This window comes from Xiphophorus maculatus, chromosome 24 (assembly GCF_002775205.1).
Source record: "Xiphophorus maculatus strain JP 163 A chromosome 24, X_maculatus-5.0-male, whole genome shotgun sequence".
Lineage (NCBI taxonomy): Eukaryota > Metazoa > Chordata > Actinopteri > Cyprinodontiformes > Poeciliidae > Xiphophorus > Xiphophorus maculatus.
The window spans coordinates 9720598-9737644 of record NC_036466.1 but is presented as its reverse complement, the minus strand read 5'-3'; positions in this window follow the sequence as shown (position 1 = coordinate 9737644).

Below are 17047 nucleotides of genomic sequence, written 5' to 3'. Positions count from 1 at the left end.
TCAAAGCTGTGATACTGGTATCGTATCAAACACTGGACACTTTCCATTCAATCTGATTATGCTTGAGATATTTTCCCGAGGACAAATAGTTAAAACTTTCACTCAGAAGTGCAAAGCTGCGACGGATACACCACAGAAAACTTGCAGTCTTAACTGCTGGAAAAGGTTGCTCCAATTTTTTCTTATTTGTAAAACTTCCTGAAAACTATTTCCCCATAAAAACTCTTGTAAGCCAATTGAAAGATCTGTGTTTCATTGACGTATTGGGTTTACATAAAACAGAGCAGAGCATTAATAAAGAGCTGCAGATGTTTAAACTCTGGAAGTAAAAACCATCCTAATGTAAAATGATCCACTCCTCCACAGCACCTGTTCCACCGGTGACTCAGCCAATCTGCTGGCTCAGTTACATTAGCTGACATGCTCTCTGTCAGGATCCATAAAGGTGCTTAAGGCTGACACACACACCCACACACACACACACTGAGGCAAACCCTGCTCTCCGATTTAATCCAGACAATTCTGCATTTGAGAGATATGCAGCTTGCCTTTGTTAAGCCACTACTCTTTGCCTGGAACAAGAAAAGCTGATTTCCTTTTTGACAGACTGCAAGTAAATAACAAAACCACAAAGAGCCAGAAGTGTCAGTCTGTTTGCTTTTATCATGAACAGAAAGAGAGTGAAGCCACAGGATCATGTTCAATTTGGACATTATGTTAAACGACAAGTTTTTGTTACTGTCTTCATTGACCTCCAAAGTGAATTTCTGAGTTGTCAAGGACAAATGTTTGTGTCATGGTTTTTAAAGTGCTAACAAAAAGTATTTGCCACTTTGTTTTCTACAACAGCAAGTATTGCATTAATATTCACCCCTTCCAGGTTGTGGGAAGATCTAGATCAAACGTGTTGGCGACAACACAGTTTTACAAGCCAAATTTGCAGTACCGTAACTCCGCCACACTTTGCGCTACCTGGAAAAATTCCAACGGTTTCTGAAAGGGGAGACGTTGCGCTTTGCAGCCAATATCGGGTTGTTACGGTAATTCCACTGGCGCCGTTGGAGGGAGCATGTTTTTCTTCGGTGTAATCTGATGAAACACTCTTTTAATAGATGGTAAATTGTGAAAATAACTTGCTAGATATTGAAAGTTCCTGTTGTTATGGAGAAATGGGCAAATATATATTTACTCACAGGACATTTAAAGAACTGTGTACAATAAAAATAAACAAAATATCCAGGTGGAGATTTGAAACTTAGGGCTTTGAGGGTTTAAACCATTTCTGGTGGATTGTGTGAGAAAAAAGTATATTTTTCTACATTTGCTTCCACGTGCTCTTCCCATTTTGCTCGACCTTGACATCAGTTTTCTAATCCTACAGTCTAAAAATGGGCTCCAACATCCTTCCTTGCCCTGGTTATTCACACAAACATAAATGCATCAGAATATGCGGCTCCTAACATGTTTTTCACTGTCATCCAGAGTCACGTGACGAAAAGCAGTTCATCTTCTCACACACACAAACACATACACAAACACCTCGGGTCCTTCCAGTGACATTGCCTGCAACAACCAGAGGGCAAAGTGTACATGTGTGTGTTTCCACGTGTAAAGAGTGCAAACAAGACTGCGTGTGCATCCCTGTCTCTGTTCGCGGAGAGGAGCACGTCATGTTTACACAATGTGACAAGCAAATCTATATTGTAGTGGAAGAAAAAGAAAAAAAAGCTCAACCACTGAAGTCTTCAGCCTCGGTATTTGAAAAGATAAGTCGTCTATAAACCCCATCCCAGATGTGACATTTCTGGGTCTCTACCAGTGTGGAAAAATTGTCTTACACTAGTAAAAGTGAAGCTGTAGCAACTAGCAGTGATTTTTGCGTTTTATGCTCCTGTCAGTGAGTCACTTGTGTTAAGCATTTCAGGTTTAAATCAGCCAGTTTGCTTAATTTGTATGGGATTCTTCCACAAATACACAATCTGACTATTTGTAGGCCTTTATTGTTGCTGTTCATAATACAAGTGCCACTGACACAACTGCAACACATTGTACGCACAATAATTGAGAATAAAAATGTTGACATATTTGGGTTGTTTGGCCTTTAATGGAGCTGCAAAGAAAATCTCCACCAAAAAGTTATGAACTGCTTTTACTAATTGTCATTCTCCTAAAAAGTATTTAATGAGACTGCATAAAAATATCACACCAGGAGAAAGGTAACAAACTTTGCATCCTGAATAGTTGGACTGAAATTACTATAAACTTTACTGCCTTGTGCAACTGAACTGTGAAATAAGCAGCTGTTTAAAGTGCATGCGATATTAACATTGATTTTCTTTCACGGTTGTGAGAACAGAGTATTATATTTTATGTGCTGAGTAAGAATAATTCTGGTCAGCGATCTAAAGCAGACCTCGGCCTATTGCATCGCTTCATAGCTGCTGATTCCATCAGAATGACCTCCGGCAGTCAACATTAAGGCAGCGGTGTAATTTATGAACAGTAAGAACAATACTGGGTTATTCTTAGCCCAGTATACATAACCTATAAAAACTGGAAGAGGTATATTATTAGATATAGATGATGCAAATAAAAACAATGAAATAAGAAGGAGCTTTATAGTTTAAATGACACACAAGTTCATAAACACATGAAACGCATGAACTCAAGCCAAACTTGTGACATTTCGCTTATTCATCCCTGCTATAGCACACTTTTCCCAACATGTCAGCAAGTTTACACGCTGCCATTCCATCGGGTATCACTTGAAAGAAGCATCTGACTGCTGCTGTGCTTGCTGCAAGTCTCTAAATAGACTCCTGATGCCGTCCCCCGGCTTTCAGAGCCAGCAGAAAGAAAACACAGGAGATAATAACCAACGCATCAAGTTGGACCGATATCAAAGCATCCAAAGCTGACAAGGAGGCTTCCTAACCAACAGGAGAGCAGAAGATGAATTAAAATGTTACGTAAGGCAGCCCCCATCTTGTTTGCGCTCTAATGTTCACAAGGAAAAGCTTATGTTGGATTTAACTTGATTATCTTAAAGTCATCTTCAAGTAAAAACGGCATGCTTCAATATTTTCTGGTACGATGGAGTATTAAGGCCGTGCTAAGGAAATAAAATTACGAAACTAAAATCATAGTGTTACGAGAATAAAGTTGAAATATTACTAGACTGTTGTCAAAATATTATGACTTTATTCTTGTTATACTGCAACTTTATTTTTGCATTATTTTGACTTTATTCTTGCAATGCTATGACTATTTTTGTAATTTACTCTTAATTTTCTTTATCTTCCTAGCATGACTCTACAAATCTGTCATATACTGGTAACATTGTACAGTAATTTCTTCTTTTTTTTAATCAAGTGACAGCATTAAATATTTTTTTAAAAAATGTTGATTTGTGTCTGCACAAATCAAACTGGTTTTGTCTGCAGTCTTGAAGTAAATAAGCTAACAAATTTTATTCATTTTTGCATTTATGTCACCCAAAGAAAACCTGAGTGAATAAAAATGTTGCTTTAAATTATGATTTCATTAATTGAGAAAAGAAACAGCTTCCTAAACCAACCTAGTTTTGTGAAAATGTAACTTTCAACAGGTGGAAATTATTTGCCAAATTTAAAAAAAATACATTGTTGGAATCGTATAATCGTACTTTTATTTCAGTAGTTTTTAAACTCTGTTCTAGTCATTACCTTTCAAACCGATGCTTCAATTCTCACTGTAAAAAAGATGAAAAGCAAATATTGATCAACGTTCTGCCTGTCAAATCTAAGGATATAGCATTATTCTTTTATCTCCAGACTCAACCCACCTGATCCGACCCACCTTCATGATCCGACTGGGGTATATACTCTGGGTTTCATTATTTCTTCCTTTTTTAAATAAACAGAGATATTTCTCATAATCAATAGTAAAAAGCATTGTTCACCCTCAGAGAGGAAAGTGCTTTATGGTCTCCCAATGTGCATTAAATATCTTGAAATCTGAGATTGCGAGGCAGATGTCAACTGACTCCTGAAAGGAAACTGGTTTCCAGGATGTTTAGAGAGCTCAGCCCTCCTCTTACTCCCAGTGTCTCTCGTATTTCCTTACTTCTTCCTCTTCCTCTGCTCCTCTTTTGAACCACAGCAGCGTCACGCCAAGCTGAGAGGAAAGACGTACGAAAAGAGAGGAGCGGAACAGGACTTCCTGCGTCCAGCTGTTACAGCTCAGCTCACAAATCTGCAGAATAATTCCCTATTAGGATCATGCTATATGACAATTTATCTTATTTATGGTTCATTTTTTTCTACTGAAAATGACCAGGATGTGGCCAAAGTGCTGTCATCTAATATGGGAGAGGCTGAGATTTGATCGGAGAAAGAAACCGCAACGATTCCTGTAATCTCTATTTCGTTCTCTAAAGAGACCCGAGTGGAAAGCAGCGGGTCTCTTAAGGACAACTTTACACCCAATCAATGAGTTAAGAAATGTTTTAGATTATTCTGAAATCCATTAAGATAGAAGCTTGTTTTCCACCGCTGAGTAGGAACAGCCTCAGCATGGGTTCAAAAAATAATAAAATATCAAATTGCAGTAAAAATCTGAGATTAAAAGAGTGGTTGCTCAATATTTCAGCATAAATAAACCCTCCTTTGTTTTTATTTCTCATCAATGTGATTGATTAGTATTCCTTTTTCTTTTGGAAAACGTTAACTGTTCACTTTATGGGGGGAAATATTGGAGCAGTATTTTGAGATTTACAGAAAGCATTTGAAACAACCACCCACCATGTACTTTTACCTAAACTGAAACTTTAATTTTTTTTATGAAGTAGTGAGAAGAGCGTCCAAGAACAGTTTTTTAAGAAGTTCAAATTTAATGGTACTTGGAAACTTTCAAGGCTCTATATTTGGTTACAAACTATATTTCCCTACAGACATGAGATAAAATGTTATCCTCAAAACGTATGAGCGTGATAAATTAATAATTTCTGGACTATGACCAACCAAAAACTTCAAACTTTTAGAGGGGAAAAGTCCACCTTCAATAGAAACATCACCAAACCAGCTCTGAACTTGTTGACAGATATAAATCTGAGTAATCAAATGTGGAGTTCCTCAGGGCTTTAATCTCGGCCCACTTTTATTGAATATTATTACATATTCTATCAAACTTATGCTGATGAGCTGTTTTTGTTAAAATACATTCCAGGAGTCATTAAATTCATAAATTAACTTCTTGTAAAAGGTACATTTTGCAAATAAAGCCATGAGTCCAACTAAGACTTAACTATATTTCATGACCGGCCAGTAACAGACTTTTACCAGGAACAGACTTAAATATTAAATTTAACTTCTATGCTTTAAATCTCTTAGGTATTTTTAGATCAAGATGGAAAACAATGCTCATCCTAGACTTTTATCAATTTATTTTTGCAGAACTTAGTTGTCAATACAGCTCTGGAAAAAATTAAGAGACCATATAAAATGATCAGTTTCTCTGTTTTTACTTTTTATAGATTTATGTTTGAGTAAAATGAACATTTTTGTTTTAGTCTATGAACTACTGACAACATGTCTCAGAAATCCAAAGCAAAAATGTTGTATTTATTTGCAGAAAGTGAGAAATGGTCAAAATAAGGAAGCAGATGCAGTGCTTTCATACTTCAAACAAGTTCATATTTATTTAGAAAGAACAATACTAATGTTTTAACTCAGGAAGAGTTCAGAAATCAATTTTTGATGGAAAAACCAGGAGGTTTCAAAAGGGATTCAGTGCAGGGGTCTCTCAATTTTTTCCAGATGTTCCATCTTTTACTATGATATTTAGATTAATGCAACCCTTTCCTGTGTCTTAATGGCTCCTAAACCAATTAATTTGCTTTGCCGTCCAATGTGACCTCTTGGATTTATCTTCACCTGTTTGTCGGACTCTGTGTTGTTGACATGAATCAATTACAGGTGAAATGTAAAATCCATCCATCCCTGTCCAACACAACAGAGTGAGCGGCTGAAAGATTTTATTTTGTTTGATCCCAACCTCAAGGTCATGAGTCAGTGCTCCTCTTGTACACAATGTCAGCAGAGATCAATGTAGAGCCAACATGGATGGCTGCCGGGTTACATGGTACACTTTGATCCATTATTAATTATCTAGAGGTGCAGCTTTTTGGTGTTTCATGCAGTTGGATCTGTGAAAAGGTTTTTTATTCTGTGCACAAAGAATAGAGAAGCAATATAAATTTGTCCTTGATAGATCTCTTGGGAAAATAGTTCTTGTTTTAAATGTTTGTCATCTTGAATATCACCGGATGTTAAGTCTTTGTCATTTATCAGTTGATGTTTCACCGATATGGACAAAAAGGAAAAGCCTTTGACTAAAGCAGGTAAACACAGAACAGTGAATCAATCATTTTCATAAACAATGCCCAAGGTATTGCTCTCCATCTACATCCACATGCTTTTGTGTTGCCTGGATACAAATACAGAAGGCGTCAGCAAACGTTTTGTATTCTGAGGGAATATTTTAAACATGTGAGCAAACAAAACTACTAGATGAGTGTTAAAACGCAAAAACAAAGACTATTGTTGGGTTGCAGACATGTGACCCGGATGACGCACAAAATTCAGGTGGGGTCAGGAAGTGGATTTCTCAGGTTCAAAGCAGAGCAAAATGGATCACAGCAAGTACGCTAATGCCCTAAATGGGCTGGAGCAGACAATTTATCTAAAAAAAATAAGCGTATATTATGATTCATACTGCCTCAGTGAGAAAAGACTTGTCATATAATCTTGAGGATTTACCCGGCGTCGAGGCGATCGACGCCGGATCGACGAATATAGTGAAACAATATTTTGTTTCACTATCTGGTGAAACACCATTACAAACATGGTTCATATGAATGTTTGTCTTTCTATGTCCAAGAAAATATCTGAAAATGCAATTTAAACAATGCGATCATTTCCTGTTAGAAAGTGGGCGCTAGAAACTCTGTTAGTTTCCACACCTCCTGTTTTTAGCTGTAGATTGTTGATCCACTATTCTCCTCTTTTTTCGGTAAGTTTTTTAAAATTAACTCCCTTGTGACCAACTACCTTTGTAACACAAAAATAATGTTTATCTTTCTCTCTATTAGAACAACCGTACAGGACACAGACTTTAGCCATTTTGAAGGTGGATCAACAGAAGTAAACGAGCAGCATTTACTTCCTGACCCCCATCTCCATTGGGTGACGTGGGTACTCTGTCATCTGCAACCCAGCGATTCGATATTGTTAGCTTAGTTTTGATTGTATCTCAAAGCTACAACCCATAAGTTCTGTGTCCTTTCATACAAAGCACTTACAACAGATATTCAAAAGCGATATTCTTGTCCGGATGTTGATGCATCTTTGCATGTAACATCCATTGTTACATCCACCAGCCTTTCTTCTCTGTCCAAAATGCTAATTTTACAAATGCTGCTGGGTTTTTCAAATGGTAATTTTCCAAGTAAAGTCATACTGACTGCAAATTAAAGTAAACTTAAACAGTCAGTAAGTAACTAATGGCTTGCTCCACTACTTTCTTTGCATTATGCCCTGCCAGAGCACTTCAACCGAATGATTATTTGCTAATAAAACCAGGTTACTTTATGTTCATGCGTTTCTACTTCACTGGCACTAGACCAAGCAGCTCTTCAGGGGCTTTTTACTGTGTGACAATATAACACCATTAAAATGCTGGCAGCCACAAATGGAACAGAGAAATAACTACTTAAATTTTAATGAGTGCAGTCACAAGAAATGGAGGAATTTAGGCAAATTCTGTGCATAGAGTGACACAATCGCTGGGAATGGCATTCGCCTTCCCCTGTATCTCTGTCTTAGACTCAGCTTGGCATCGGGTGCTTTACTGATACAAAATCGGAGAAATTTAAGATTAAATGCCCAAATTTAAGCTTTCAAACTTCAAATGTACTTTTTAGTTGCCACCCACTGTTTGTGGAAGATCTTTTTTTTTAGTGCTATGTTTTTGTTTTAGAGAAAAACGTGATTAAATGATGTCGGCTGAAGCATTTTAAAATTTTCCAGATGGTTGGGGAAATCCCGGGAGATTGGCAGTGGGGGTAAGTCCCCCTCTTGTTCAATTTAGTTTCACTTTTTGGGCCCCCACCTCGTTGGGACTCTGAGTTGTTCGTAACCTCATTGAGATTTAATTGCTTTTGGCTGTGGAGCCCTTTAGGGAGAAAACTGGCAGCTATGTAGGATTCCTGCGTTAGGCGGGACTCAGACTCATTTTTTCACAGTTTTAGAACTTCGTTCTCTCATAAATAAAAACGATGGTTTCTAAGCAAACTGAGTTTTCTCTTGTATATTTCTACAATTTAATGGCAAGGATTTCTGCTCATAAAATAAATTACGTTTTAAAAGCTGTAAAGCCATTCGACTGGCTTTAAAGTAAAGAAATCTTTTCTCGCTGCTGCGGCTTCACTCCTTTGTGTCTCCACTTAAAAGAAGAACCTTGTTTCTTTCCCCTCCCAGTGGCTTTTACACTTTTGTCTCTGTACATCGACTGAGGTGTACGCTCGCACTCAGGAAGGAGTGCAGCATTCTTGTGATTTCACCTTGAAATGAATAAATCCTTTCACAGCAGACTGATTTTATCGGGTCTGGGGGAAGCTAAGGTAAAACATGCACTCTGAACTCAGCACGCTGCTGGCTGCTCTCTAGTGAATGTTTCCAAGGAGGTTTCTAATAATAGTGCTGCTGTGCCTTCTTCCATCTGTGATCCGTCCTCAATCTGTGGCATTGCTCGAAGATGACTGATAGGTAAAGAGCATGCAGGCTGCATGCAGCTGATAAGACAAGTCTGCACAACCTTATGAACCCAACTCTCATCTTTACATTGGAAAAATGGGGGATTTTTAAGATGTTTGTCTGCAGCTTGCCACCAACAATGACCTTTATTTAGTTTAAGTAGCGAGTCTGAGACCAGAGGTCGCGTTAACGGAATATTTTCCGTATTTGACCAGTTATTTTTTTAAACGACAGAAAAATTTGAAGCCCGTCGGTCATTTGACAGGTTATAATTAACACCCCTGATTGGTGCACATGGGCACCAATAGACTTTGACTCCACTGCGGTTATAGACTTTACGCAAAGAGTTAATCGCAGAAACAACTAGAATTAATCAATAAAAAAAATCCTTTCTGAATATCATCTCATGGACGCTGAACTAAATGCGTCTTTCTGACGGGAAGCTGACAGCGTGTTGAAGAGTTATGGACCGGACGCTTTGGAGCATCTGGGTTAGGAAGCGCATTCAAAACCTTTGGTTGAAATGGCGCCTTTAATTCCAGTCTCCGTTACACACAGAACAGAGAAAACTAAAGAGAAAGCAATCCATTATAGTCTAATCAGGAGCCGACAATTTATCTTGAGGAACTAAATAAAGGTGCAGAAGTTAATTAGACCGTAACACACGCAGTGCGCTACACAACCAATGCGGACGTGGCTCTGCCGCGGCGAAGAATTAAACTTAACTCATCCAGCGGTTTTAACAAATGGGCCTGAAAGACGTTACCCTCCCGGCCCAGAAGGAGAGCGGCGCTCAGAAGCGCGGCAAACGTAACATCTGCCCATTTCGGGGAAGTGAAACCACGCAAAAAAATCCTCATAAAAGCGCAGGCCCGGACCGCGCACAGGGTAAAAAAAAAAGTTTGTGGATTTGACAGATCCAACTGACTGATGAACCAGCGCAGATTTCTCTGCAGATGCGACCAGGAGGAATTTGTGAGGTTTTGCATTCAGACCGCAGCAGGTGAAGTGCTGGTAATTGAAGTGGAGTCATTTAATTTGATTTATTAGAAGTTATTGGGGCCGCAGTCAGTGGTTTTTGTCACGGAGAAAAAGTTAGATGATTTAATCTGCTTTATGTGTGATGGATCTGGATTCATGATTCAACTAGGTGAATATTAACTAAACCGCATAAAAATGCGGTTAAATAGCCTATGTTAATGTGATTAAAAATAGTATATGACCGATTTTTTAAAATGCTGTCGGTCAAAAATGACGGAGAACAAAAAAGCCTAGCGCGCCCACTGTCTGAGACAGCTGTTTGCACCAGATGTTCAATTACAATTTATCCGGCGTCATCTCCGAAGATAAAGTAAAGAAAGATTACTAAGATGTTTTTAATAAAATAGTGTTTTAAAACCTTATCTCTAAAATCCATGACTACAGATTAGATTATTTAAAGGTGTTCTGATCTAGTGGATTGATTCCTTTTGAAGAACTGTTTAAAATATTTTGTCTGGCGAAATAGTGATGCAAATTATAAGACCTGCATGTGAATTAAATATTTTTCTTTCCCGTATCCTTTTTAAACAGAAAAATCTGTTGAAAATTGGTAGATTTTCTATCGTTTTATTCTTTTTGAGTCAATCTTGCATCAAAAAAAGCCAGTATCGCTTTTAGTCTTTTCATCAAGACTAAAATGAAGGCAAATATGATGAAGTCATCCAATATTTATACATGAACTCTCCTTTGCTCCTCCCCTTGTGCCTGTCTTCTGTCTCACCAAAGAAGGAGTTTCATTAATTAAATGTTTATTGCAGAACAAATACGGATGTAAACATGTGGAAACATCCACTGTTATTATTAATAAGGAATAATATAATCAAAGCTGCTCCATCTTTCAAACTGGCAGGACGATTTGAAGAAACGGCCTCTAATTACAAATATTTAAAGAAGCTCTAAACAATATATTAATTATTAATAGGGTACCTGAGTAAAGCAGACGTGCAAACAAGTCAAAACTTTAACATTCAACTAGTTTTATTTCTGCTCCAATATTGTGGATAAGTGATGATGTTACAGCATCAGAGCTGCAAGATTATGAAGATAAAACATGTATTATTTCATGTTGATTTGACTTTTTCTAAGCTTTTAAATCTTCTAGAAAGACAATAATTGTGTATTTGACCATGTAAAGCAGTAATTACTGTAATAAGTTGAGAATGGAAAGCACTTAATGTCATGAACCAAGTTTTTACCCGTCATAAAACAACCTAACTACATTAGTCATTATTTCTTGCAGCTAAAATCATACATAATCGTCTCTTGGCAGTGCTGTTAAAGGCTGACTTTTCTTCTTCGGTGGTGGCTCAGAGTTCAATAAAAGGCAGAGATTTGGCTACATGGGTTTTTATTTTTGCTTAAATTTGGATTTTTCAATCGCCATTTTGATTTTTCATCCGATGGAAACTGAACCACTGATCGAAGTAAGAAGGCAGTTTCACTTTGGGGCATGTTCACTGAAGTTAGTAGAGTTTTAATTATTTTTAAAATAAGGCAATCCCAAATTTAAAAACAAAAGTTTCCAAATTTTCACACAATCTCACAAAATTGATGTAAAATAAGACAAAGTGGCCTGACCTGAACTTAATGTTAACAATTTAGATCCTGACGTTAATCTCCTTCCTATAGAAGTTTATAAGCATATTAAGATTTATTAGTAATCAGCCAGTGAAATTATACCAATATGTACTCCTGAGTGTGCTCAGTTTTGATTAAAAAAGATTTATCCTTCACTTCTTTGCTCCTCCACCTTCACACACAAACAATCTTTGGAAGACTCTCTGCTGAGCTCATTTCTCTGAACGCATCACAGTCCATTACCAGACAAGCACTGCAGGGTTGTAATTGCAGTTTAATTGCTTGAAACAGGAGAGGTACCAAATGAATTTTTGGTTAAGGAGGTAATTATTAGGTGTGAGAAACCTTTTAAATGTGCATTTATAAGGCAAAATCCTTAACTCAAACTCCTCAAACTGTTTTTTTTATCCAATATGATCAACAGAAACAAGAGATTTTGAAATGAATTAATTGATTAATGACTACTGAATCAATGGAAAAACTAATGGATAGATCAACAGAGAGATAAGAAAGGTGAATAAATCGGTTAATAAATAAAAAGGAAAAATGATGGATGGACCAACAGATGGAAGGAAGTTTTGGTAAATGGATACAGGAATCAGAAAGAATGAAGTCTGGAAAAACAAGCACGGTTTTATACCGTTTTCCTTTTCCCTTCTCATCCAGACTTGAAAATACTGGGAAATTTTTTACATTTCCAAACCGCAAATAACTTCCATTCCTCCGGAGGAAACTCCAACTCTTTGGAGGACAACAATTCAAACGGTTCAAAGTACTATCTTTTAATTAATTTCCATGCAAATGAAGTTATGGTTTAGCAAAACAAATGCGCCGCGGCGGCTGGTAAGTGATAAGAGTCTTTGGCTCATCGTAGCATCAATGCCACGGTGGGAGGGATGCCAGACTCATCCAGAGCTGATTCATGATAATCAGGGCAGGTGGGAGACCTGGGTGCTTTTTTGTTACTGGTGAAGTAAACACACTCAGCAGGAGGGAGAGTCACATTTTGTGTCTCCTTCTCACACAAACACACATAAAAAGAAATAATTTTTTCGGTGCTCTAGTTTCTCTCGTGTTTTGCATTCAGTGAGCTACGCTGTGTAGATTTCACTAAGATTGGGTGGAATTTGGATTAGCTGTGACCCAAGTGTGTGTGCCAGAGCCAAGTCTGGGGCTGGCTGACAGGAAGCAGTGATGACTGAGGTTAATGAGGGTAAAGCCTGGAGGAGAAACTGCTGTTAAAAGACGATCAGATGAGGGAAAGCAGTGGCGAGTCAAACGCCACAAATTGGTCCTGCTGTGCCACATTAGCATCTTTTAATTTCTCCAATTGGCCATTGCTACATGTTTAGATGCCACTGTATGGTTTTCTTAAGTCGTACCGTCATTATGAGAAATTCACAAAACTGAGACAAGAAGATTTTCCACAGTATTGAAGGAACAATAAAAGCCCTGCCCAAACTGATACAAGTTTAATGAATCTAAATGCATTTTAAGTGATTTTTAGTTAAGTTTAATACAACAACCAAGCAAATTCAAGTAAAAAGAAAAACATTACATGTTTGTACTGCAGCTGGGAGTGACTTTTCTTCCAGGACTGGGCATCCTGTGAGTACTTAAGGATGAGTCAGAGGCCAACAGCAGCACTCTGCTATTTAAGAATAGCGAGCATTATGTGCTTTTACATCCATTATCTCCTCTAATAGCAGATACCCAACTACCCATTGCGACAGAGTTGGCTAAATTGGCCCACTTGAAAGCAGCATTTTAATTTAAAGCCCTTGAAGCTCTAAAGCGGAGGCTAATTGTAGCATCGTTAGCGGCTATTGGTTAGCTAATTGTCAACATGTTGATACCTTCACTGTTTTTTCTACACAATACCATAGTCGACAGACTATTGAGTCAAACGTTTTGTTGGCAACTCAAGAATAACCTTCTTTCATATTTTACGTTAACATATAGAACTACATTGCTGACTGTAAAAAAAACAAAACAACTCACCTTAACATCCATGGGTAGCGAAGGCTCTCTGATCCAAAGTCAACGTACCAGTCCACCAAGACTTCACCTAATTGAAAAATGTAGTTGCATTTTAATATTAATATCATAACCTTATCTAACATTTTATTTGAAGTGTACAGAGCGCCCTAGAGGCGCAAGGGAATTTCTTTTGAATTCCCTTGCAATACTTTTGCATTACCTCTTAATAATGTATTACAATATAAGGTTTTTCCATGTATGTTAATATCTCATTTGTAAGATTTCTGAAGTTTTATATCTTTCTCTTTGGGATCACATACTTATGTGCAAAATACAAGAGCAAAACATGGGCTTTCCATCCCTTCTAAGCCATAAGGAAAGAAAGAAAGAAAAAAAAAGACATTGAACTATTTGGATTATTTCTGACTTATTTTCACAGGGTAATAAAGTTATTACAATTGTGATTTTTTTGTGTGTGTTGGTAGTCTGGTTAATGAAGCATTGTTTCACACTGACTGAAAAGGTGTGCTCTCAAATTATGGCAGAAAAGTTCCCCCATAAATAAACAGTTCCGTGAAATTACCCACCGAGTGCAGAGCAAAGGCTGCGGTTTCCAGTTCAGGGACCTCTCCGTAGATGGTGGAAGTACTTTCCTCCATCCTATTTTTCTTCTTCTTCGATGTTTTATGGCTGTCAGCAAAAAACACAAATGGTGCATTACTGCCACCAGCTGGTGTGGAGTGTGGACAAGCTGGTCAGCCTAATTAAGGCAACACCTGACGCATTCACTGCTTCAGGACATTTGAGCACTAATAGACTACAGATTTGGGTAGTAACTAGTTACATTTACTCAATTACATTTACTTGAGTAACTTCTTTGAAAGAATTTACTTTTTACTACGCTGTACTTTTTACTTTTACCTGCGTCATTTTATTAAGAAGTATCTTTACTCTCACTTGAATAAAATTTCTGGATTTTCTACCCATTGAATGAAGAACAAACATGTTTTAACCAAATAATTCACCAGACACAGACACACCCGCAGTTTTTGTTGAAGTTTTATAAGCTTTTTAGTGAAAGAAATTGATTTGGAAAAAATACTATCATTCTCAAAAAGTGTTTTATTTTAATTATACCAAGTTGGCCTATTTTATTAATTATTATTATCAAAGGAGATCATTCCTACAGGGTGTCCTTGATCTGTCCGTCACCATGCTTAAAAGTTTTTTATTTTTTATTTAATTGGGCTAAATGTTCCTATATTGGGATAGCTTAGCATTTTTAATAGACAACGTTTGCATTTCTGCAGCTCCAACTGGAGCTCTCACTCCTCAGTGTGTCAAAACAGAAAATCATGAACAATCTTCACATGGTTATATATTTCTGTCATGAGAAAGAGATGTTGTTGTTACAACTTGTCCACATCAGCCTAATATATATTACGTCTTTCAATAAACTGTCATATTTTGCTTTAGCTCACCTCGCAAGTCAAACACAGGACTAAAAAATCTCTTTGTAATTGTAAACATTAGATTTATTCACAACCAAAAAGTATAAATAAACTCTTCTTTTGGTTCCAGCCACATCTGTTGGAGGGTAACTGACAAGCTTATTTACCGTTGACAGACCACAAAAATGAACTCATCCGTGTTTCCTGAAGACCATCGCACAATGTGGCTGCTATTAAGCAGATGTAGCTGAAGCAGGCGACTGGGACTCTCCTGACATGTTAAAACATATGCCAAATCAGTCAACATTAGGCCCCAAACCAACAAGAGCGAGGCAGGGAGCAGATGGAAAGGAGAGGAGAAATGCTGGAGGTCGGGGGTCTGGAAAGGCCATATGGCAAACCAGAACAGAAAGAGAGCATAAAGTGGAAATAACCAAACAAACGAAAGGAATCTCGCTTCCCCTGAAATGTAAAAGAAACTCAAATGATTGTGATAGTAAAGCTGAAGCTGCAAAGCAGGAAGCCTGGCGCTCTTCATCTTGTTGGCTAACTCTGCACGCATTAAAACATGAGTCAGGAACTTTCACCACAGAAAAATTCCACCAAGGAGTGAAATGAAAAGCGTTTTTTTTCTGTTCTCACACTCCCGCTCCAAGCACAATACCCAATGGACTGAGGCACTGAACCAACAAGTTTATGGTTTTGTTGAAATATGAGCTGACAGCAGTGGAAGGATCCAAGCTTACAGCGAATTAACCTCCCCACCAAAAACAAAAAATATACAGCTTAATGACCTAGAATAGTCTATAAAGTCCTGTAAATGCATTTCTCTGAGAAAAATCTTATTGATGTTCAGATTCCAGCTTCATTCAACCATGAAAAGTTCAGGATGGAAAGTTTTAATAACTGCAAGATGGAGGAAGAAAAAGGAAGTACTGTCAGCCAGAGCTACTCAAATCTCTCTTAAGATTTCCACTTTTCAGATAATTACTTTTAGACAACACAATGTTCCCGAACTGGGTGGAATAGACTGAAAACTAGCTTGGATGTGTTGGGGATCATTGTTGGAATATTTAGTTAATTCGAGGTTAAGCGAAAGAATCGGCCGCCAGTTTGACCAAGAAAGGGTTAAAATAATTCATGCTATCCGCATTAGCCTGCCCTACATCTGCAGTGTTTGTGAGGATTCAAAGTCGGGCTCTCAAAGATTAGTTTTGATCCAAAGAAAATCAAAAATCAAAGTCTGAGTGCATGACTGAAGCTGTTGCCAGTGGTTACAGAGTTTCATTTTGCATTATAGTGTCAGTTTAGGTGAAGTTCTCATTTCTTTAAAAATGGCATGCTATCTGAGTAAGAGTTAGCGCTGGTTCTCAAGATTTCCAAGCAAATTTCTGTTCAGTGTAGTTTAATATTTAGATTATCTATCTAAATATTAAACTTTGTGTTGCCAAGTGAGGCCCCCAAGGCCATATCACCCTGGGCAGAATGCCATATCCATCACATCAAAAGGTGGCAAGGCTACAGTTTTAATCTTTTCTCTGTTCTTTGTTTTGCATTTATCCTCTTTTATATTCAAAATGAATTAAAACCAAGCCGTCAGCTCTCTTCATCCTCTTTTCTGAAGACATTAGGCTTCAGTCCAACGCAGTTTTTTTTCCCAAAGACGAGAAAAAAACCCTCTATTGTTTCACATTGAGTCTGTCTGTATGTTACAGCCGAGCATGACTGATTGTCTGAGGCAGGAGGATAGAGGAGGAAACAATGAGCAACCAGCTTAGACCTATTGATCTTACACTCCCAGTTTATGTCCGTCCCAGCTGGTCATGCAGGAAGATTGGGGGGAAGGAAGGAAGGGAAGGAGGAGGTCGCCAGATTTAGACTCTGCTCCCTAAAAAGTGTGAGAATCTTCTGATTCATTGAGCTGAACTCACTTCCACCTCGACCTCTGCTTCACCCGGTCTAATATCGGAGAGTGGATTGCACACATAAAAAGCAATATGCTGTTGATAGATTGTCATTCAGGCTACATGGAGTTGCTGGTTTTGCCTTAACGGTTCATTTAAAAAGAAATTTATTTCTTAAACAAGATGAAAAAAGCAACTTTGTTGCCCTGGAACGATGGTGATGGATAACGCCTTCACTCTGTAAGCCGGTTACCGCTGACAGATTAGGAAATTTATTCTGCTTTGCAGTAGAAAATCTTTG